Below are 24253 nucleotides of genomic sequence, written 5' to 3' on the forward strand. Positions count from 1 at the left end.
GGTGGAGACACACACACACATACCCCGGAAGGGAAGAGAGAGAGAGAGACCCTGGATCGAGAGGGGGAGAGGGATACACATATACGTGCACCCTGGGAGGGGAGAGAGACCCTGGACCAAGAAAGGAGGGGGGAGAGACTGTGGAATAAGAAGGGAGGGGTGAGAGAGAGACCCTGGACCAAGGAGGGAGGGAGAGAAAGAAGAGACTGGACCATGGAGGAGGAAGAGGGGTCGGGGATTGGGATCCAGGAGGAAGGGAAGAGAAAGTAGACATAGGGAGGAACAAAAAGATAGACAAGAGATGCTGGGCATGGAGGGAGCATAGAGGGACACAGAGGGGTGATGCTGGATATAAGAGGATGGATAGTGACACAGAAGCGGATGCTGGTTATAGTAATATGGAGACACAGAGACACCAAACATGGGGGCAGAATAGGGACCAGGATACAGAGAGAAGATACTGTTCAGGATGGATAGGGATAAAGAAGAAAAAATGGGTAATGAACAGAGAGAGAAGAAATGTCAAAAAGATAGGAGACCCTGGAGAGAGTTAAGAAAAAAACCCTGAAAAAAAACAGGAGACACTGGGACCAAAACAATGCTCAGAAAACATAAGTAGAAAAAAAAAGTATATTTTGTTTCTGAATTTAATTGTAATGTGTCAACTTTGGGAACTGTTCATCTGATATCTTGGATTTCAATTTCTATTAATGTGACAGGTTTTCTATATAGGTATGGAATGTGTTTGCTTTTTGTAGGATTTGTTTACTGGAGCTCTAAAGAGGTTCTTCCTCTCCCCCACTCCTTCCCTCGATCCCCAGCACCTTGGGAAAGATGGTGTTATAGAGGGCCTATTCAGTCCTAGCTATGCCACTACTCCCTAATATTTTATAAAGACACACAGGCACCTATAAATGATAATGCCCAAGCTGTAGTAAGCTATCACATTTAGTGCAGGTTAGTTTACCACAAGAGTCATTTATCTGTGATGACATGGTACCTCAGGTTAGCAACTCCTGTGGTTTATGAATAACATGTTATCAACCTCACTAGCTACATTATTCTGTTCCCAGGGGCATCTTAAAGAGGCCAGACTTAAAACTATTGATGAGCCAACCCTTTCTCCTTCTCCCAACCAGACAATCCTGAAACCTACCAGGGGTTTACCTAGTTTCGAGCAGAAGGGACAGGAGCAATCCCCAAGTCATTCCTGCCCCCATCAGGCATCAGATTTAAAATGGAACAAATAGAGCCTTAATGGTAGTCTCTTTGTTAATATCAGTAAAATTCAATCTTTTAAATAAAGGCACATGCTCCTTATTTGGCATACTGGCCCTAGAGGTACTGCTCAAAACTACCAATGGGGGTCAACTCGTATCATTTTGAACTTTGCACCCAACAGGGCAAGAGCAACTGGGAATCACTCTTACTCCACCCAGTAGGTCTGTCCTCAAGGAATGTCTATTTGCACGGAGAAAGGGCAGTCATTGTGTCAACAGTTTGAACTCTGACCCCTGTAAGATGCTCGTAGAGAGGAAAAATAATGCCAGCTCAATGCAAGCTGTGTTTTTTTATTTACATAATAATAAGATGCTTTGCATGCATTTGCATCTCATTATTATATAACATGCATTATGGTAAAATCACAGTTTTGCCATTTAATGCACATTAGGAGGTAAATATCATGTGTTATTCCCATTAAACCAGTGATTCTCAACCAGTATGTCACCAAAAGGTTGCAGGTGTGTCACAAAAATTTGACAAATTAGACAGCAAGCCTATGCATTACCTAATAACTACCTGCCTGCAAGCTGGAGAAAGCAGAGATCCAGAAAGTCGGGAACTCAAAATCTCCTTTAACTGGTCACTATTTCTACTTCCCCACTACCTCCAATGATAACTACTGCAACCAGCCCCAACTAGAAATGTTGCAGGTCTGCTGTTCATGGGTTCTGGGTAGCATATTTGCAGAGTTTTCTGTTTCTTTACACTATCTGACAGTGGAGTAATTTTGTGTTGCTGCTACTAAGGTGACACAAGAATGTATGACAAGCTGTAAGGGAAACATCCCTAGCCCTATACTCTGTAATGGGTAAAAGCTAGTATTTTTATTTGCTCACACCTTTTCAGTAGTAGCTCAAGGTGAGCTACATTCATGTACGCTGGATATTTCTCTGTCCCAGGAGAGCTCACAATCTAGGTTTGTACCTGAGGCAATGGAGGGTTAAGTGACTTGCCCAAGATCACAAGGAGCAGTAGTGGGATTTGAACTGGCCACCTCTGGATTGCAAGACCAGTGCTCTAACCACTAGGCCTCTCCTCCACTCGGCAACATCCATGTAGAATCAGCAATAATAGCAACATTCCATGTAGAATCTCAAATAGTAGCAACGGAATCTCAAATAGTAGCAACGTTCAATGTTCCACTGCACTAACCACTAGGCTACTCCTCCACTAGCAACATTCCATGTAGAAGCCTGCCCTTGCAGATCAGCAACGAGGCCGTGCAGGACGTCAGACTCACAGAAACAGAAGCCTGCACGGCAGGGGCGTATCTGGCCTCCGGCGGTAGGGGGGGCCAGAGCCAGAGGGAGGGGGCACATTTTACCCCCCCCCCCTGCCGCCACCGACCCCCCCTCCGCCATTACCGGACCCCCCACCACCGCCACCAACGACTCGCTCCACCCCCCCCTCCCACCGCCAGCCCTCCCACGCTGCCGTTTCTTACTTTTGCGTCCGCTTCCTCCTGCGCCTTTAAAAATATTTCTTCAGCTGGTGGGGGACCCCAACCCCCGCCAGCCAACCCGAGGTGACAACTGCAAGTTCTTCCTCCGCCGTGGCCAACATGCTGGAGTTGAGCGGCTGAATCCAGTGCTGCGACGTCAGACTCCAAACTGGATTCAGACGCTTTCAACTCCAGCATGTTGGCCACGGCGGAGGAAGAACTTGCAAGCTGTCACCTCGGGTTGGCTGGTGGGGGTTGGGGTCCCCCACCAGCTGAAGAAATATTTTTAAAGGCGCAGGAGGAAGCGGACGCAAAAGTAAGAAACGGCAGCGGGGGAGGGCTGGCGGCGGGAGGGGGGCCAGGGCGAAATCTGCGGGGGCCCAGGCCCCTGTGGCCCCACGCAGATACGCCCCTGCTGCACGGCCACGTTGCTGATCTGCAAGGGCAGGCTTCTACATGGAATGTTGCTAGTGGAATAGCAACATTCCATGTAGAATTTCAAATAATAGCAACAGAATCTCAAATAATAGCAACATTCCATCTAGAATCTCAAATAGTAGCAACATTCCAGGTAAAATCTCAGTAGCAACAGAATCTCAAATAATTTATTTGGATTTTGCTCACACCTTTTTCAGTAGTAGCTCAAGGTGAGTTACATTCAGATACACTGGATATTTCTCTGTCCCAGGAGAGCTCACTAAGTTTGTACCTGAGGCAATGGAGGGTTAAGTGACTTGCCCAAGATGGCAAGGAACAGCAGTGGGATTTAAACTGGCCACCTCTGGATTGCAAGACTGGTGCTTTAACCACTAAGCCACTCCTCCACTCAGTGGCAGCCACAGTATGAATCTGTCTCCCATATTGAAGGCTATATGCAACACATATAAACACATTAGTCCCAGTTAGCATACAGCCTGCATTTGATAATTTTAACAGTTTATTAAAAAAATAAATTCTCTTGAAGAATATTTTATATTTCTCTTGCATCATTCCCTTGCATCATTATTAGCAATGAAGCATGTAGGGCCTCTTTTACTATTGTTAGTTAATTTCTAATGTTGTTCCATGCTCAGTGCTGTATAGAGACGGGTGGTTTTATCAATTATTATAAACAACTAATGTTTAGTTCCCTTTTGGAAATTCCAACGCTTACCTCTCCATGACAAAAGCTTAGAAATCTCTTCTTTAAGTAGGAGAAGGCCTCTGTATGGACAGCAACGGTGAGATTCTTTTTCTTAGAAACACATAAAAAGCCACGCTAGCGGCTGGCGCAGCGGTACTGCCAGCATAGCCCATTCACTTTGAATGGGCTGTGTTGGCAATGAAGTGCAGCTTTGTAAACAGGGGGGGGGAGGGGTAGTGTTATATTTCTATATTTTTCAGAATAAAATTCAAAATCTAAAGAATTATCAGATGGAATACTCACTTCACCATCAATGGAATTAGAGGCATTTCTTCAGAGATAGGAAAAACCCCAGTGTCTGCATAGTTGGAAGTGAAATGGATTCCTGCAACAGATGTAACCTTATTTCCAGGAAACAACAATATATCTTTTTTGGATTTATTCTTCTGGGTCCATGACCAGGCCTGACCAGCTATAAGCAGTCCTCCTCCTCTCTTCATGAATGCCATCAGCTCCTCTGCTTGGTCATCGTTATAGGCATCCATACAGTACACTCCAAAGGTATCCAAGAACTTGGCATTTGACTGTGTGCGGGTGCCATTACTGGAAAGAGCTGTCTCCAAGAACTTTAACCTCTCTTGGATACCTACCAAGGCCTCTGGAGACGGTTTTAGCCAGCCAACAGCATTCTGAAGAAACAACGAAAACTCGGGGCTGTTCAGGTATCCCTCATGGGAGATCACCACTATTCGCCCTTTTCCATACTGCGAAGCGGCGATCAGAACTTCATGTCTGGTGTTCACCAGCACTGGGAAGGATTTATCTCCAGTCAGCAGCAGGTCACATGGAACATTTTTTCCAGTGAAATTCAACTCAATGATCCCTTTGACCAGAATTTTATATGCATCCAAGGATCTCATTGTCAATGTCTCTGCTTCTGGGGAAAAGAAATAACATTTTCATAACCTTCAGAAATTATTTGCTATATTTCAGAATGCACACTTATTGAGAAATATTAAAAAGGTTCCAGAGCACTTGAATTAAAAAAAATCAAATGAAATAGAGGTTGAATAAATTGTAAATGCCAAAGACTCGGAATTCAGAATGTGAGACTGAATATGCCAGAAAATCTTGCAAAATGCATTTGTCAGAGCTGAAAAGGCAGACTGCAGCATGATGCAGAATATAAGACCCTCTGTTTTCACCTGTCAGAATCTCACTAGTACTGAACCACCAATACCTCATTAATTTTTAGCCTCCCAGCTAGTTTATAAAAACAAAAGTTAAAACTGTCCCAGTCCCTCTACAGTGCACAACTTACTCCAATAAATAACCCTATCCTTTGAATGACCTAAAAGGATCTTCCTTCTGATCTTAATGTGATATTTCCCATGTCATCTACAGGCCCTGAGAGTTCATTGGTATTTTGCACAGGGTGATCAGATCTTCCCATTCAGTTCCATTTTACATGGGAATGGTGAACAAGGTCACCTGAAATAACATTGCAAGGTAAACCCTCAGTGAGTGGAGGAGTAGCCTAATAGTTAGTGCAGTGGACTTTGATCCTGGGGAACTGAGTTCAATTCCCACCACAACTCCTTCTGACTCTGGGCAAGTCACTAACCCTCCATCGCCCCTGGTACAAAATAAGTACCTAAATATATGTAAACCGCTTTGAATGGAGTTGCAAAAAAAAAAAAAAAACCCTCAGAAAGGCAGTATATCAAGTCCTATTTCCCTTTCCCCTAATAAGACAGCCTCTCCAAATAGACTAAAGCCCCATCCTTGTGGTTACTTGTTAGACAGCCAGAAAATTTCCCCAGCTCTAAAAATAACCCTCTGCAACTACCCTAACTGCTCCACCCCCTCCCCCAAATCAACCTATGAATCTTGCCCAAAGGGGTTTGCACCCATCTTATCTAAACCCTAACTGATTACTGCCAGGACACCCACACTCTTGGTTTTTTTTTTTTTTTTTTTTGTTTGTTTCTTACACTAATAAAACAAATAATACATACTCACTCAGAAGTGAAATAGAAGAAAAGGTTTATTCTGGAAACATCTAGCTAGTAGCTGAAGCAAGTCTGAAATACAGAAAAGAAAAATATTAGACTGCTCTATCTCCATGCCAGCTTCCTGCCATGGAAATCAGGAAGCCACTCCTACATAAATTTCCCTCATTTTTATACATTGTCTTAACTGAAAACTAATTATCATTTTAGCACCTCCCACCAACCAATCATCTACTTTCCTAATCCCACACATCTGACTTCTATCCTATCAATTATCAGTTCGTACCCCAAATTCCTAGAACGGCAGTTACACCTTCTGAGTCATAAAGTCTACTATCTTCACCCCCCCTTCTGACCTCTATGACTAACAAACTGTCTGACAAAGAAAGATCTTTCCAGCTTCTATAAAGATTATATTGTTTTTCAAAGGGAATCAATATTGTAATTTAATATCAAGTAAAGTATAGGCCTAAGCAGAATAATATTCTCATAAAAAGAACTTCACCTAAATGAATATACTCCTTTTTGTTATTTATTGAAAACATATAATAGAGTCAGTAAACTGCTTGAATAGTGTCATATCTTAGGTCACGACCCCTTACATAAGCCATTTCAGCAGGAATACATGAATGCACAGCTTCCGCCCTCTCCTAGTCTTAAGCAAACTTCTATAACACTCTCCAGACTCCTCCCAGTACCACCTGCACCCTGTTGCAAAAAGCCCCACTTCCCAATTTCCCCTCCCATGACTGCCCAAGTTGTCAAACGTTGATACGTAAACATGACTGGACCCAGTCTGATAAGGGAAGTGTGGGAGCCTGTAGATATTTTAGGTTATTTCACAATTGCACCCTGCAAGCCAGGGCTGAAAGCAGCAAACAGAATAATTATAGAGGAGAATAATTATTGGGGGGGGGAAGGTAAATCTTATAGGTCCCTTCCTCATAAACTGTCCTACAACCAAAAAAATAGCCTGTTGTAATTGCCTCACCACTCCACTGACTAGAACATCCCATAAAATAACAGTCTGCATCTGCCACACCACTCTGCAAACTGGTCCACTCCAAAAACTTCCCCCACCCTGCTAACTGCCCCACATCTAAAAAATACTCCCCTGCAAATTGACCCACCCCCAAAAACTACCCCAACACAACTGTTCTACTCTGTAACGGCACCGCTAACTTCCAAACTTCCCCCTCCCCCCCAAAAGAAATAGGCCCTGAAACCAACATATGACAAACATCCCCACCCCCCAAAATCTAGATCCTGCCACTGCTCTATCTTACTACTAACTGCCCTGATTCTAGAAATAGCCCCCACAAACTGCACAACTACTCCTAGCACCCCCCCCCCCCAGATAAAATACATGCTATGCACACAGAACAGACAGTAGAGATACACACATACCATACACACAGGTAGGGTTACCATATATCCGGTTATACCCGAATATGTCCTCTTTTTGAGGACATGGCCAGGCAACCGGGTGGGTTTTGCCAGCTTGCCCATTTGTCCAGATTTCTGGACAAACAGGCAGGCTGGCTGGCAGGCCTAATGGTGTCCTATCCTAGCCTCCCCTTACCTTACTCTACTACCCTGGTGGTCTAGTGACCTCTTCAGGGCAGGAAAGAGCCCCCTCTTATCCGTCTGGAGCGCTGCCCTGCATTCTGTTCCCCTTGCAATGCTGAGTGCTGACGGTCCCAGCGCCGATTCAAAATGGCTGCCGAGAGTTGGCCTCGCAAGACTTCTGCAGGGGGCTCTTTCCTGCCCAAAAGAGGTCACTAGACCACCAGGGCAGTAAAATAGCAGTCAGGGAATTCCTCCTTTCAAAAGGCCTGCTATGTTTCACTGTATGTTCGTTTCTGTGCTGCACAAGCTGAAACTCCTTCTCCCACAGAAATGCATTGGGCTATTTTATTGGAGGGTGGCTTATTTCTCTGAAGCCCCTAGTCCAACTTGGCCCATTTTCAAACTCATTGTGTCTTTTTAGCGATTTCCCTTCATGTCAAGTTTCATCCCTTTAATGACCTCAGTGGTTAATCTCTCCATGCATTTTTTTTTAATTAGAGACCTTCTATAACTTCATATTAATGCGAGCTACAGTTCAGTCTCTGCACAAAATTTATCAAGCTTATTGTTATTCCTTCTTTCAGTCTGCTAGGGGGTAGTAATCAAGCTGTGTTAGGGCATTAACCTGTGTTATTTGCCCCTTCACACGTAAAAAAAGGATTTAATGCCCTAACAGTGTTATTTAGCTTTCTGAGCAGTATATAATAATGAGATGGAAAACATGCAAATGTATATAATGCAGTTCATTACTCCATAAAGAAGATAATGCAACTTGAGGTGAACACCCAGTGCACACCACCAATCAGGTTATAGCTGGTAAAATAACCCAGAAAAACACCGGGGTTATTCAAATGCCCTAGAGCATCAGGCCACAACTTAAAAGAGGCCAGCAACATTTTAAAGAAGCTGGTCTCAGTACCACCCCCACCCCCCAGCACAATCCTCCTCCTGTGGTCACCCCATCAAATCAAGCCCCTCCCCCAATAGTTCCCCCCAACAAGAAGCCCCCAAACCTGTAAGGCATCCCTCAACTGTTAACCCCACCACCACCTGGAAGAAACACCATCAGAAGGTAATCTTGAACCTCCCCTCCCAAGCCCACCTATCCTCCCAAAGGATGCCCCCTAGGCCTACCTTAACAAATCCCTGGGGTCTAGTGGCATCCAGGCAGGAATGATCCCCAGTTGCCCCTGCCCTTGCCACTGCCAGAATCCAAAACAGCACTGGTGACCCCTAGCTGTAGTCTCACAGTACTACCACTAGGAGTCATGTTGCCATATGATACCTACCAGTAGTATTGTGAGACTACTCCTAGGGGTCACTAGCACCATTGTGGATCTTGGTTCTGACAAGGGCAGGAGAGACTGGGAATTGCTCCTGCCTGGACCCCATTAGAGACCAAAGATTTGTTAAGATTGGAATCGCTCCTGCCTGGACCCCATTAGAGACCAAAGATTTGTTAAGATTGGCTTGGGGAGACCTGGGGAGGGAATTTTAGAGGAGTATCAATAGGGGGGCACTTTAGGTTGAAGGGGTTCTGGTTGGGTGTAATAGAAAGATTTTAAAGATTGTTTTTCAACTCTGCTCTAAACCGACAGTCTAATTTAAAGTTCCTGTTTTCTGACCGAAACTAATTTTTTTCTTGCAAAACAAGATGAAGTCATGTATCTGATTTATTTGGTGCAAAAGGGAAGTGGAGCATGTATAAGGGTCAAGAGATCTGGCCAGTCACTTGTTTACTTGTGTATCTTAGATTTTAGAACCTCTAATAAAAGTCTCATTTACCTAATACAAATCCAAAAGAATCCACAGTAATTACTGAGTAGTCTGTGTCAGTAAAGCGGCTGTAAAACCAGGTCAGAACATTTTGGCAACGGGGATCAGGGATTCATAGAAGGAATGACACTTTTTTAAGAGGTATGCAGAGGAGAGTGTTGAATTCCACGGCTGGAATGAGGCACCATATGGTGAGAAGTAGGATTTGTGTTTAAAAGAATCAGAGCCTTTGGCTGTGGTTTGTTGCAGGCAAAAAGTCAAAATGAAAAGGGAGAAGAAACAGTATTGCTTATCTGAAAACCCATTAGAGCCGGGCTAAACAGCATAGGAAAAGTGCAGAGGTATGTGATTTACATAGTCAAAATGAGGTGCTTAATTGTCAGAATGTTACTAATTGACAAGCTGAATATGCACTATTAAAGCAGGGTTGGATTCGTGGAGGGTCATAATCAAACGGGGCGCCCACGTTTTCCTAAGGACATCCTCGCAGGATGGCTCCACAAAGGGGCAGGGAAACCTGTATTATCGAAACAAGATGGGCGGCCATCTTTCGTTTCGATAATACGGTCAGGGATGCCCAAATCTCGACATTTAGGTCAACATTAGAGATGGTCGTCCTTAGAGATGATCAGCCCCGGTTTTTGGCAATAATGGAAACCGAGGACGTCCATCTCAGAAATGACCAAATCCAAGCCATTTGGTCATGAGCAGAGCCAGCATTCATAGTGCACTGGTCCCCCTCACATACCAGGACACCAACCGGGCACCTTAGGGGGCACTGCAGTGGACTTCAGAAATTGCTTTCAGGTGCATAGTTCCCTTACCTTGGGTGCTGAGCCCCCCCCCCCCCACCCCACCCCCAAAACCCACTCCCCACAACTGTACAACACTACCATAGCCCTAAGGGGTGAAGGGGGCACCTACATGTGGGTACAGTGGGTTTCTGGTGGGTTTTGAAGGGCTCCCATTTACCACCACAAGTGTAATAGGTAGGGGGGGATGGGCCTGGGTCCGCCTGCCTGAAGTGCACTGCGCCCACTAAAACTGCTCCATGGACCTGCATACTGCTCTCAGGGAGCTGGGTATGAAATTTGAGGCTGGCATAGAGGCTGGCAAAAAATATTTTAAAAGTTTTTTTAGGGTGGGAGGGGGTTGGTGACCACTGGAGGAGTAAGGGGAGGTCATCCCCGATTCCCTCCAGTGGTCATCTGGTCAGTTCAGGCACCTTTTTGAGGCTTGGTGGCAAGAGAAAATGGACCAAGTAAAGTCGGCCAAGTGCTTGTCAGGGACGCCCTTCTTTTTTCCATTATCAGCAGAGGACACCCATGTGTTAAGCACGCCCCAGTCCCGCCTTTGTTATGCTTCTGACACGCCCCCATGAACTTTGGTCATCCCCACGACAGAAAGCAGTTGAGGACGCCCAAAATCGGCTTTCAGTTATGCCGATTTGTGCGACCCTGGGAGAAGGACGCCAATCTTGCGATTTGTGTTGAAAGATGGGCACCCTTCTCTTTTGAAAATAAGCCTGATAGTCTCACCATCTGTAACTGGATGGTGGCAGATCATTTAGATGAGGTTTTTTTTCATAGCTGATTTACATACAAATTGTGCATCACATTGATGATATAATGATTTAAGGGGATATATAGGAAGATGTTCAGACTAATTTGGAGTTGTTAATTGTGCATTTAAAGGACAAGGGATGGGAGATAAATCTTAATAAGATACAAAGACCGTTTCAGGCAGTGAAACATTTAGGCATTGGAATTTGTTAATTACTCAGCTTTTCCAAGCAGCACATAAGTAAAATTCTAGCACCGAATAATCAGGAAAAAATATGACCTTGAGTGGAAGGGAAAGGAGCAACAGGTTTTTTTTTTAAACAGGCTTTTGAGCAGACAACACAGACTGCTTCAGATCTGTGGCATGCAATTAGGAGAACTAGAATTAAGTGTCCCAGTGAATGAAAATTATGCTAATTAGAACTTTTGGCAAAAACAAAGGAATTGGGTAACACTAGGGTTTAAGTAGAAAAGAAAATATACTTCTTTTGATAAACAGTTGTTAGCATGTTATTGGGCTTTATCAAATAAGGAACAACTATTTATAGGACATTAGAATGCAGTGGGGAAGGAGGAAGTAGTTTATATGCAGTTAAACATTGTTTATATGGTTTTGAAAACTGAGAATTTGGGATTATGTCATGTATATACCAACTCATAGTCTGTGGCAAATAGATTAGTCACTTGGCTACCTACTTGGTATAAAAAATAATTGGAAAATTATATCAAGGATTTGTGGGGCAGAGAATTGTGGCAAGATATTTGGAATTATGTATAAAATACTAATGTTATTGTTTTTTATGTAGATGCCCATTGCAAGGGTGATACTTTAGAACATCTCTACAGTGCAGTGGCTGATGAATAAAGTAAAATCACACCCCTCGAGGTGGAAACTGTGGAAGAGCCAGATAATTGCTCAGATTTGGCAAATGGGTGCACCAAAAATGTGAACATCTGGGAAGAAAGGCCACTTACAGGTGGGCAACAGATCGTGGTATTAGTTTATTGGAACTGTTATTGTTGAATGTCTGGTCTGTTAAAACCAGACTAGGTGATCTGTTCCCCACATGTCTAAGGGGCAATTATAAAGGGGAAACTTACCTGAACAAATTTGGTAGATGGATTATGTAGGGCCTTTACCTAATTTGCAAGGATGTCAATATGTGTGCACAGCAGTAGACTTATTCTAGATATTTAATTGCACATCCTTGCAGGCAACACTATTAAAACTTTAGAATTGATAATTGATAATGGTTCCCATTTTAAAGGCTAATTAGTACAGCAATGTGCCTTAAGTCATAATATAATACTGTCTTGATCCTCCGATCTGGACAAGAAGAATTGACTTATGTCCCAGCAAATAAGTGTCATCTTAGAGAATAACTGATCTGTTTATATGCTGTATTCATAGATCCATATAAGAATCAGTATAACCCTCCTTCTTATGATGTCTTTGGGTATGGCTATTACCCCTGGTGGACATTTATGACTCATTGCCGAGAGTCAGGGCAAGCTGATTGGGAGATGGAAGAATCACAGTGAAAACTGACAACAAGATAATTACACATGTTCAGCTTACTAGATGTGTCCCGTGGCAACTATGAACAGAAACTATTATTGAAAGGAGTCCTGCCACACAAACAAGTTTAATATGACTTGCACAAGTCAGAGACAGACAATACAGCATTGTTGACCCCAAAATGCAGACATTGTTGACACTTACACCACCAATGTGTTATTAGCACGTTTACTTTCTTCTTGTGTGAATGCTACACCTAAGAAGACCTGTGTAAATACTGTAGTACCCTTAACTGCCTTAATTGTAGAGTAAAATGAGCTTGGTATGATACATTGTTAGGAGTTTTCGGTACAAGTGTAGAGATAATAAATGCTATTGATGCTGAAACGTTAGCCTACAAGTAAAATGTATTAGAACTGACATTAATCAGCTTATTACTTTGCAATATGTTAAAGTTTTTTTATTATATTCAGATAGTTTACAAGTAGAAATTAATATAGCGTAATATACTATTTGCATGTTGTAACATTTATTTGCCCTTATACAAAGGAATAAGGCTCAAGATGACTAACTGTGAACACTTGTAAAGGTGAATTTCACTGGTGAATCCCTTCCACAACTTGATTAATAACTCCAAATACTGCCTTGTGCACTGACCTCTTTTGTTCTGGGCAAATTGTGTAGTTTAATGTAACTAAGCAGTGTGTATTATTTGTAATACTGCATTTTGGTTAGTTATTAATGGGCAGCATTATTACCATTTGCCCTTGGACTGTACTTCCTACTAATTTTAGTATGTGTATTGAAATTAGTGCTCGGTATATTACCCATTTGTATAATCTGTCTTGTTCATTTTTTTTTGGTTGTTTTACCTGATATAGAGCAATAACTTACGTATGGAACTGTTATCTCCACTGTTGTTTAGGCAGAATTGAAAATCAAGGACCGAATGTAAAAGAAAGATTTTAAAGATTGTTTTTCAACTCTGCTCTAAACCGACAGTCTACCTTAAAGTTCCTGTTTTCTGACAGGAAACTAATTTTTTCTTGCAAAACAAGATGAAGTCATGCCTCTGATTTATTTGGTGCAAAAGGGAAGTGGAGCATGTTTAAGGGTCAAGAGATAAGCCGTCTGGCCAGTTGCTTGTTTTTTTTTTCTTGAAACCAAGAGCATGTGACTACATTCTCTTGCACATCTTTGTAATTTTCCATGGCTCTGAAAAAAACCTAATAAAAAGGGGAGCTTTGAACAGTGAAGCCAGAAGCTCATGTATAGGTGGATGTATCGCGTAGAACCAGACTCCGGCTTCACTGAAAAAGGGGCTTCTCTCAGCAGGAGTAAAAAGCCTAGATGTAAAGATTAAAGACCAGTGATGGATGTAGGTATAATGATTGTTTATTGCTTCTTTTCCTGGGCTAGGGACTCTTAGCATTGCTTGGATGTAGGGACCAGTGATGTAATGATTGTTTATTATTGTTTCTTTTCAATTAAATAGCTAATCATTGCGTATATAGCTTAGTCATTATATATATATATATATATATATATATATATATATATATATATATATATATATATATATATATATATATAATTGTGTATCTTAGATTTTAGAACCTCTAATAAAAGTCTAATTTACCTAACACAAATCCAAAAGAATCCACAGTAATTAATGAGCAGTCTGTGTCAGTAAAGCAGGCTGTAAAACCAGGTCAAAACACTGAGGGAATACTACAATGGGTGACCACAGGAGGGGGGTTGTGCTTGGGTTGGAATTCTGGGTTTTGCTTACACCTTTAAGATGCAATCCAGGAACACCAGGCAATGGCTTGGCAGCCCAATGATCCTAGGATGATAGAATAACACTGCATGCAAGGTGGCTCACAAGCACCATTATTCAATTTACTTGAGTGGTACTGAGATACCGCAGGTTGGTGACTTCCATGATAAATCAAGGTACTGTAAAAGCCCACCTTGATATCTATCTCCTTTAGTGTCATTACTGGGAAGTTCTGGTGGCTCTGCTGTCTGGCCTTTTTGATGCCTCTCTAGAGTTGGGAGTGGTCCCAGAGAACTGGATAAGGACAGATGTGGTCCCTCTCCACAAAAGTGGAAGTAAGAAGGTTGGAACTACAGGCTGGTGAGTCTGACCTCTGTGGGAAGTAAATTAATGGAGATGCTTCTATAACAGAGAATAGTGAAGTTTCTGGAATCCAATGGATTGCAGGATCTGAGGCAGCATAGTTTTACTAGAGGCAGATCTTATAAATTTCTTTCATTGGGTGACTAGATAGTTGGATCGAGGGTGAGCACTTGATGTGGTGTACTTAGATTTCAGCAAAGCCTTTGACACAGTTCTACATAGACAGCTTATAAACAAACTGAATGCCCTGACTGGGTTAGGAACTGGTTAAGTAGAAGGTGACAAATGATAGTGTCAAATGAAGCTCATTCCAAGGAAAGAGTCAAGTGGTATGCCACATGAATTGGTTCTTGGTAATTTTATAAAACATTTTTGTAAGTGATATTGCAGAGGAGCTGTCTGGTAAGGTTTGACTCTTTGTGGATGATACCAAAATCCGCAATAGAGTAGACACCCTTCAGTGAATTTGGTCTTCTGGGTCCGGTTTTGAAATGGTTTAATGAGTTTCTGTGTAATCATTCATATTGTGTGTGGAAAAACAGTGTTTTATCTAACAGCTGGAGTTCGAATTGTGGAGTACCCCAGGGTTCTCCATTATCACCTATGTTGTATAACTTTTTTATGAGTTCCCTTGGATCTATCATTTTTAATAATGGAAAACGTTTGCTCTCCTATGCAAATAATATTTTAATATTGGTGCCAGCTGGAGTCATCTTGGATAATACATTTGATCAGATTACTGGTTTTATGGATAATTCTTTGTTGACTATTCCCCATAGTACAGCTTTGCCTGATGGTAAAAATTTAAATGTGGATTTTGCTATTATGTATGTTGTGTTGTTACCCACCTTGGATAAAGGCAGGATAGAAATAAGTAAATATAAACATAAAGGACGCTGTTTACTAAAACACTCTGCAGGTGCGCTAACTTTTTAGCATGCGCTAACACTATAAACACCCATAGGAATATATGGGCATCTCTAGCACTAGCGCACACTAATTTTTAGCACACACTAAAAAGTTAGCGCACCCATAGCATGGCTTAGTAAACAGTGCCCGAAGAGTCTAGAGTTTTAGGAGTTATGTTGGATTCCTCACTTGTTATGAATCCCAGGTAAAAAAAAAAATTATGGAAGCAAGCCTTTTATTGAATGAGGTGGTTGCGTCTTATTAGGTCATATTTTTCTGAGTCACATTTTGCTGTATTGGCCAAGACGTTGGCACTGTCACATCTAGACTATTACAACACTCTTTATATTGGATTGAGTGCTAAACGTTTATACAAGTTACAGATGATTCAAAATACAGCTGCACACTTGCTTTTTAGGCTGAAAAAATATGAGAGTGTTTCTCAATGTGTTAGAAAATTACATTGTCTTCCTTTTAAGGCACGAATTATCTATTTGTGTGATTTTTTTTTCAAGTTTTAAATGGTTGTACTTCGAGTTGCTTATTTTATCTTTTTCAGACCTTTCTTTTTTTCTTCTTGATTGTGAGATAATTATGTCTTAAAACTTCCCTGCATTTAATGGTGTTCGACTGAAGCGTCATTTTGAATCTTTGTTTTCTTTTTGAGTTGTTATGATCTGGAATGTGCCTCCTCAGTGTATTTGCTCTGAGCTAAATTATCTGCAATTGAGAAAGTAATTGAAATCATTTTTATTTGATAAATTGTAGATTGTTTTTATGTAGCTCCTCATGTTTTGTGAGTTATTTTGCTTAGTTTTCTGCCTTGAACCTCATGCTGGATGTGGCGTGATCTACAGATCTCAGATTAGATTAGATGGTCTTGATAACATGAGAAGAAACCTAGCCATGCTTGAAGAGTGGTCCATATTCTGGCAGCTATGATATAATGCTAAAAATACAGGGTCATGCATTTAGGCTACAAAAACCTGAGGAAGTGATACAGTTTAGGGGTGAAGTACTCCTGCATATGAAAGAGGAGCGGGACATGGGGGTGATCATATCTTATGACCTTAAGGTGGCCAAATAGGTATAAAAGGTGACAGCAAAAGCTAGAAAGGCGATTGGGTGCATAGGGAAAGGAATGACCAGTAGGAAAAAAGACATGGTAAGGCCTCTATGTAAGACGTTGATGAGACCTCAGAGTACTATGTACAATTGTACTATTGTACTATGTACAATTCTGGAGACTGTACCTGCCAAAAGATATAAACAAGATGGAGTTTCTGCAGAGAGTGACTATTAAAATGGTCAGTGCTCTTCGTCATAAAGTGTATGGGGACAGACATAAAGATTTCAATATGGAAGAAAGGCATGAGAGGGGAGATATGATAGAATTATTTAAATATTTCCATGGCATAAATGGACAGGTGACAAGTTTTATTCAGTTGAAAGGAAGCTCTGGAATGAGGAGACATAAGATGAAAGTGAAAGAGGGGAACCTAGGGGAATACTTCTTCATAGAAAAAGTGATAAATATGTGGAATGACCTCCTGGAGCATAGGGATAGTAGATGGTATGTATGAACAGATTGGATTTTTCATTTTCTATTTATGTTTCTATCAGTCCAGTAGCTCAAAATGGTATAAATTTTCTGTCGGATCAGTTCTACTGGATCTGTATGCTTTACAGTTGTTTCATAATTTGTAGACATCACTGAATATAAAAGTCTCATTTCTTTACTTTTCTATCTGCAAATTCTGTACAAATTTCTCAAACCCCTTCATGCAGATTGGTTAAAGAACCACAATGAGATGGGATAAAAACTAAAAATAGAAGGAAATAGCACAAAGATAATAACATAATAGATGTCAGCAGATAAAGACCTGTACAGTCCATATGGAACCACTAACATGGTTAAGCCTCCACTTCTTTTTAAGACAGAGACAGCATCTGCCCATACATTAAGCCAGTGGTTCCCAAACCTGGTCCTGGAGGTAGATACTGGTGCGATACTGGTGAATAACCTTTTTCTGGCACTTCTATTCTTTATCACTGCACCACATTCCAAGTCTTTTTTTATGGGAGGATTTCACTGTGGCGGTTTACTCCCCCTGTTATATTCACCGAAGTCGGTTTTCCTCATCTTTCTTATTCATCTTGCTTTGAATTGACATTTTTATGACGCCTTTCTCTATTTGCATTCACTTCTACCTGTCCTTCTTCGTAGCTTTTCCTCTGGCACTATCCTACTCTGTTCAATTAGCTATTTCATATGTTTCTAACTTTTTTCATACAGCACTTGAGCACCGGTTAGCTTTTCCCAGCCTACAGGCTCCCCAATACCTGTCCAACACGTACATTGTCTTCATTCTCCCACGCAGCACTGTTCCCCTTCCTTTGTTTATATTTCTATTGTTTGTCTCACTCTGGCATGGTTCTTCCTTGTCATAGTTGCCAGCACCTCAGACACATGTTTTTCCGGACCACTCCCGCATGCTGAGTTCATTTCACTTTAGGCTATTCTCTGGCACCAATTCTGTTCCTTGGTTGATTTTTACCTTTTTTATTTACAGAGACATTAAGTGCAAATCTGCTTATTCCTTTGACAGTGCATCATCTATACACGCACAGTCTTTTTAAAGACCTACTGATTATTTCTAGTCCTGATTAGCACCATTTCCTTTTTGATTTTTACACCATCAGGTCAGTTGTTTCAACTATTTTCTATCATTTTTTATCATTCCAATGTTTTGATATGTTTTTCTGTTTCATTCCATTTATGTTCCATTTTTTGTACACCAGTGATGATGATAAGGTATTCTTTTATACATTTACCTTTCTTCTATTCGAAATATAAAGGATGTTTGTATCAGATGTTTTTTTGTATTTTAATATAATTTTTTTATGATTATGTTCATATACAGTGAAACCTTGGTTTTCATCAATAATTCGTCCGAAAAATATCGACGAAAACCAAGGCAACAAGCAATTTTTCTTCTAAATTCTTTTAAATGAATAAAAAAGACTAATGTATAGAATAAATGAACATTTAACATGGCATTTACCTTTCTGAAGACTCTTCTTGGTGTATAGAAACTTTTTTTGGTCCCATGATGAGAGCAGGCAGTTATGCAGAGGCAATTTTGTACAGGCACTGAACCAGAAGCAGCAGTGTGGGCTAAACGACGAAATTTTTCTCATTAAAGCGCTGGTGATTTTGTACAGGTACTGAACCAGAAGCAGCAGTGTGATCCCACAACCGGAAACAACGCCCCAGAAGAACGACACGTGAGAATGCAAAATTAGCTGCGTGGGCACGCCGACGATAACTAAAAACGACGAAATCCGAAGTCAACGAAAACCGAGGTTTCACTGTATCCTGTTTTACCAAGTATAAATGTATGCAGGATTTTATATATATATATATATATATATATATATATATATATATATAAGTGATAGCACTTTGTTTTTTGTTTATAGACTTCTGAAGCAGGCATCTTGTATGCCAAAACACGGTTGCCGTGTCGAGTCTTAATATTGGATTTAAGAAATAAATTTGATTGGTTGAACCGGTGGTTTGTCCAGCCATCCTTCATTTCCCCCTTCTGGACTTCTTGTTCATGCTAATAGTAACAGTGCATGGTCATTAATACAAAAAATAGAAAATGAGTAATTTTGGACTAGGTTTATATATGGCACCTGAAAACTCTGCATGGAAAAAACCCCCCACCTAGGCATATTCTAGAAAGTATGCCTAAATCTAGGCATACTTTTAAAAAATATGCCTAAATTTCCACATGGATTATAGAATATGCTGAGTGCCCATCCGTGCGACTAAATTTAGTCATGGGCAGTTACGCCAATAAAGCTTGATATAATTGCAGATGCCTAAATTAGGCATGGACAGGATGTATTCTATAACAATGTGCATAGATTTCAGAAATGCCCATGGCCATGCCCCCTTTTCAACTATGTGACTTAGAATTTACGCACATCACGTTACAGAATACGCTTAGACAGTTGTGCGCGTAAATTCTAATAAATGCCAATTAGTGTGAATAATTGCTTGTTAATTGGCAATTATCAGCACTGATTGGCTTGTTACCTAATTAAGTTGCGTGCGCAAATCCAGAATATGACCAGATATGGGCGCACAACTTAAGTTGCACTATATAGAATCTGGGGGTTTACAACTATGGTAAAAATAGCCTATGTAAGAGTACAATAAGGCCACTTTTTGGCACAGCTTAAGAAAAAAAAGGGCACCTGAAAGCAGTGGCGTACCAAGGGGGGGCGGTGGGGGTGGTCCGCCCCGGGTGCATACCGCTGGGGGGTGCCACGGCACGCGCCTGCTCCGAGTTCACTAAACTTCGTCGCTCATTCGCTGCAGTTCCCTCTGCCCCGCAACAGGTTGCTTCCTGTTCTGGGGCAGAGGGAGCTGCAGCGAAGCGAAGTTTAGCGAACTCGCAGCGGGTGCACGCCGCGGCACCCCCTCAGCGGCGAGCACCCGGGGGGGGGTCATTTCGCTGGAGGGGGGGAAGGTGTAATTTAGCGGCGGGGGGGTGCGCTGCACCCGGGGTGGGCGCATTGGCGCTCCACCCCGGGTGCCATCCAGGCCAGGAACGCCACTGCCTGAGAGACTCGAGCTAAAGACAAAAATAAAAGCAGTTCAATAGAAACTAACAGTTGTCAGATGTAAATTTAAAACAGAAATATTGTTTTATTTCTGGCAGCAGAAACTAAACCCACATGAAAGGAGACATTATTATGAAATCAAGGAACAAATGTCTGCAAGAAAGCAGAAGTAGAAAAACTAAAGAGATTTAACAGGAGAAGCAGCCCTCTGTCATGGGCTAAATTAAGCACTAGGTAGTTTCATAATTTACTCTCCCTCTCTTTTGTGCTTTTCCTGTTTTCTCTGCTATGCATTGTGCAGTATGCGGCTCCTATCATTTTGAAGTGTACTTGCTTATAGATGGATAGCGCCAGCACTGTATGCTCCCTTTGCCTGTGCTTGAGAAAAGATTGCCTCTAGAAATCACTTAAAGTTGAGCAACTGTTATATAAGGAGAAATCCCCTGAGGGATTGGATGCCTCTGGATTCAGGAGGTTAGCTCAGATTTCTAAAAACCTTTTATATAATTAAAATGAAGGCTAAATATGATGTTCAGGATTTTAAAAAATCCTGTTTAAAAGTGTTCCCCCGAGCTGCATACAGCAATTAAGTGTACTAAAGAGAGTTAATACAGCTCTGATTCTGTAGGAGAGACTAACATATATATAGAAACTGAGGCACAAAAAAGAAATGATAAGAAAAGACACTGACAGGAGGAAAGAAGAGCAGAAAACAAGAACAAAATAAGTAGAAAGTTAGTACTTTGGCATTCTATATTAAACTGCAATTCTAAAAAAGTCTCTTGAGAAAGAGAGAAGCATGTACAGGAAGAGACAAAAACAAGGTTCTAAATAAAATAGAAAGAGAGAGACAAAGAGGAGCATAATCGAACGGGGACGACCATCTCTAAGGGCGCCCTTCTCTAAGGACGTCTCGGCAAAGGGGTGGGGAAACCCGTATTATCAAAACAAGATGGGTGCCCATCTTTCGTTTCGATAATATGGTTGGGGACGTCCAAATCCCAACATTTAGGTTGACCTTAGAGATGGTCGTCCTTAGGTCGTCCTTAGAGATGGTCATCCCTGGTTTTCGGCGATAATGGAAACCGAGGACACCCATCTCTGAAATGACCAAATCCAAGCCATTTGGTGATTGGAGGAGCCAGCATTCGTGGTGCACTGGTCCCCCCTCACATGCTAGGACACCAACCGGGCACCCTAGGGGGCACTACAGTGGACTTCAAAAATTGCTCCCAGGTGCATAGCTCCCTTACCTTGGGTGCTGAGCCCCCCAACCCCCCCCCCCCCCAAAACCCACTCCCCACAACTGTACAACACTACCATAGCCCTAAGGGGTGAAGGGGGGCACCTACATGTAGGTACAGTGGGTTTTGAGTGGGTTTTGAAGGGCTCCCATTTACCACCACAAGTGTAACAGGTAGGGGAGGATGGGCCTGGGTCCACCTGCCTGAAGTGCACTGCACCCACTAAAACTGCCCCACGGACCTACATACTGCTGTCAGGGAGCTGGGTATGACATTTGAGGCTGGCATAGAGGCTGGCAAAAAAACATTTAAGTTTTTTTTAGGGTGGGAGGGGTTGGTGACCACTGGGGGAGTAAGGGGAGGTCATCCCTGATTCTCTCTGGTGGTCATCTGGTCAGTTCAGGCACCTTTTTGAGGCTTGGTCGTGAAAAAAAACGACCAAGTAAAGTCAGCCAAGTGCTCGTCAGGAACGCCCTTCTTTTTTCCATTATCGGCCAAGGACGCCCATCTGTTAAGCACGCCCCAGTCCCACCTTCACTAAGCCTCCGACACGCCCCCAGGAACTTTGGTCATCCCTGCGACGGAAAGCAGTTGAGGGCGCCCAAAATCAGCTTTCGATTATGCCGATTTGGTCGACCCTGAGAGAAGGACGCCCATCTCCCGATTTGTGTCGGAAGATGGGCGCCCTTCTCTTTTGAAAATAAGCCTGAAAGAGGGCAATGCTGAAATTGGGCACTTCCAGTTCGGTACAGCGATGCCACATGCTGAGTGCCAATTCTGTAATGGCATCTGTGTGCCGTGATATCGTTATAGAATACTAGCAGAAGCTGGCATTATAGTATCTGCTTATAATGTGAGACTGTTCTCTGCTTTGAACTTGATGGTTAAGCGGATTATAAGTGCCAAAATTAAATTAAATTAAATTAGTGTATCTAAATGTAGGCCAGGTCAGTGGCAGGTGTGTTCTGTAAGTTAGACGTGTAAATTGGGGACATGCCCATCTCATGCTCCCTTGCAGTTATGTTACTACCTTATAGAAGGGTGCATAGTGCACTTCAATGTGCGAGTGTCACTATTGTGTACGCTTGCATGCATATGGCGTGCATAACTACATGTACCCAATTATAGAACTGCCCTTAACATAGGAATCATGTTAACGAAAACAGAGAGACGGTGAACAAAACCAAGACACAATGCATGGAAAAGATTATAAGAATAAAGAGGGTGAGAGAATGAGAAGACCAAAAGAAAGGAATAGGAAAAGGGAGAAGTGCAGTACCATACAGAAACATTTTTAGGAATTGCACTTACTTTGTAGTGACTTCAGCAGAGCTAATGTGACCCTTCCTTAGAAGCAGCTTTCAGAGATTAGTGGCAGGGCAATTATTTAAAGGAAAAATACTCCCTTTGCCCCGCCTGCTGCTGTTCTGTTGGTGCACTGAGGAGTGACAGGAAGAAGCAGTATGACATAATGTTTAATAAAGGCAGAGAGAAAGAAAGACCTGTGTAGCATAAGCCATAAATATACAAAGCCCGAAAAATAATTCTCGGTAAATATTTGTTCTTATCCTTGCTTGGAGCCTGAATTTTACAATGTTTTTTATAAGGCAGCTTGTCTTGCTCTTGTATGATCTATATGACTCATGCTGTACAATCAACAAAAACAAAAAGACACAAGACCGAAACAAGGCAGGATCCATCAGCAACTTATTGACCAATATTACAAGCTTGTTATTAAAATCTTCCTCTGCAGTGCTTCTATCTTCATCAGCCATAGCTGTCTCTAAGCATACTTAGGAGTAGCCTGGTGGTTAGTGCAGTGGACTTTGATCCTGGGGAACTGAGTTCGATTCCCACTGCAGCTCCTTGTGACTATGGGCAAGTCACTTAACGCTCCATTGCCCCTGGTACAAAATAAGTACCTGAATATATGTAAACTGCTTTGAATGTACTTGCAAAAACCTCAGAAAGGCAGTATATCAAGTCCCATTTCCCTTTCCCTATTTGAGATTCTACATGGAATGTTGCTACTATTTGATATTCTACATGGAATGTTAATGTTGCTATTCCACTAGCAACATTCCATGTAGAAGCCTGCCCTTGCAGATCAGCAACGCGGCCGCGCAGGCTTCTGTTTCTGTGAGTCTGACGTCCTGCACGTATGTGCAGGACGTCAGACTCACAGAAACAGAAGCCTGCGCGGCCGCGTTGCTGATCTGCAAGGGCAGGGGGCAGGATTTTACATGGAATGTTGCTAGTGGAGGAGTAGCCTAGTGGTTAGTGCAGCGGACTCTGATCCTGGGGACAGGGCCGTGCTGATGTGGTAAGCGAGGTAAGCGCAGCAGGGGGGCGCCCACCTCTGGAGGGCGCTGCCGCGGTGCTTACCCTCGCCCCGGCGCCCCAGCCCAATCGTGGACGTCGGACGTCCCTGCTGCCCTCACAAGCGTAGCGCTTTTGCGAGGCAGCTCGGGCTCTCCCTCCTTCCTTCCTTAGTTCCCGCTCTGGCTCCCCGATCAGCAGCCCCCCCCCCCCCCGCGCGTGTTTTAACCTTTACTCTCCGACGTGGCAGCGATGTCAATCAATGAAGAACGCACAACAGACTCGTTTCCAGCTTCTCTCTTCACACAGTGTCCCGCCTTCAGCGTCAGCGATGATGCATTTCCTGTTCCCGCGAGGGCGGGACACTGTGTGAAGAGAGAAGCTAGAAACGAGTCTGTTGTGCGTTCTTCATTGATTGACATCGCTGCCACGTCGGAGAGTAAAGGTTAAAACACGCGGGCGGGCGGGGAGGGGCTGCTGATCGGGGAGCCAGAGCGGGAACCAAGGAAGGAAGGAGGGAGAGCCAGAGCTGCCTCGCAAAAACGCTGCAGTCTGCCACATGTAGGGGGGAGGGCAGGAGAGAGGAGAATTGTTGGCCATGTATGGATGCAGGGCAGGGAGAGAGAAGAAATCACTGGACAGGAGGGGAGAGGGCAGAGCAGGGGAGAGAATTGCTGACAGGCATGGATGGGAGGGCATGGATGGGAGGGCAGA

At 42.6% G+C, this 24253-nt stretch overlaps 1 pseudogene; it reads right to left on the reverse strand.

Moving 5' to 3' along the window:
* LOC115466834 overlaps positions 1 to 22597 on the reverse strand; it is a 76659-nt pseudogene extending 54062 nt beyond the window's left edge.
* Between the last annotated feature and the right edge of the window lie 1656 nt (positions 22598 to 24253).

This window comes from Microcaecilia unicolor, chromosome 3, assembly GCF_901765095.1.
Source record: "Microcaecilia unicolor chromosome 3, aMicUni1.1, whole genome shotgun sequence".
Lineage (NCBI taxonomy): Eukaryota > Metazoa > Chordata > Amphibia > Gymnophiona > Siphonopidae > Microcaecilia > Microcaecilia unicolor.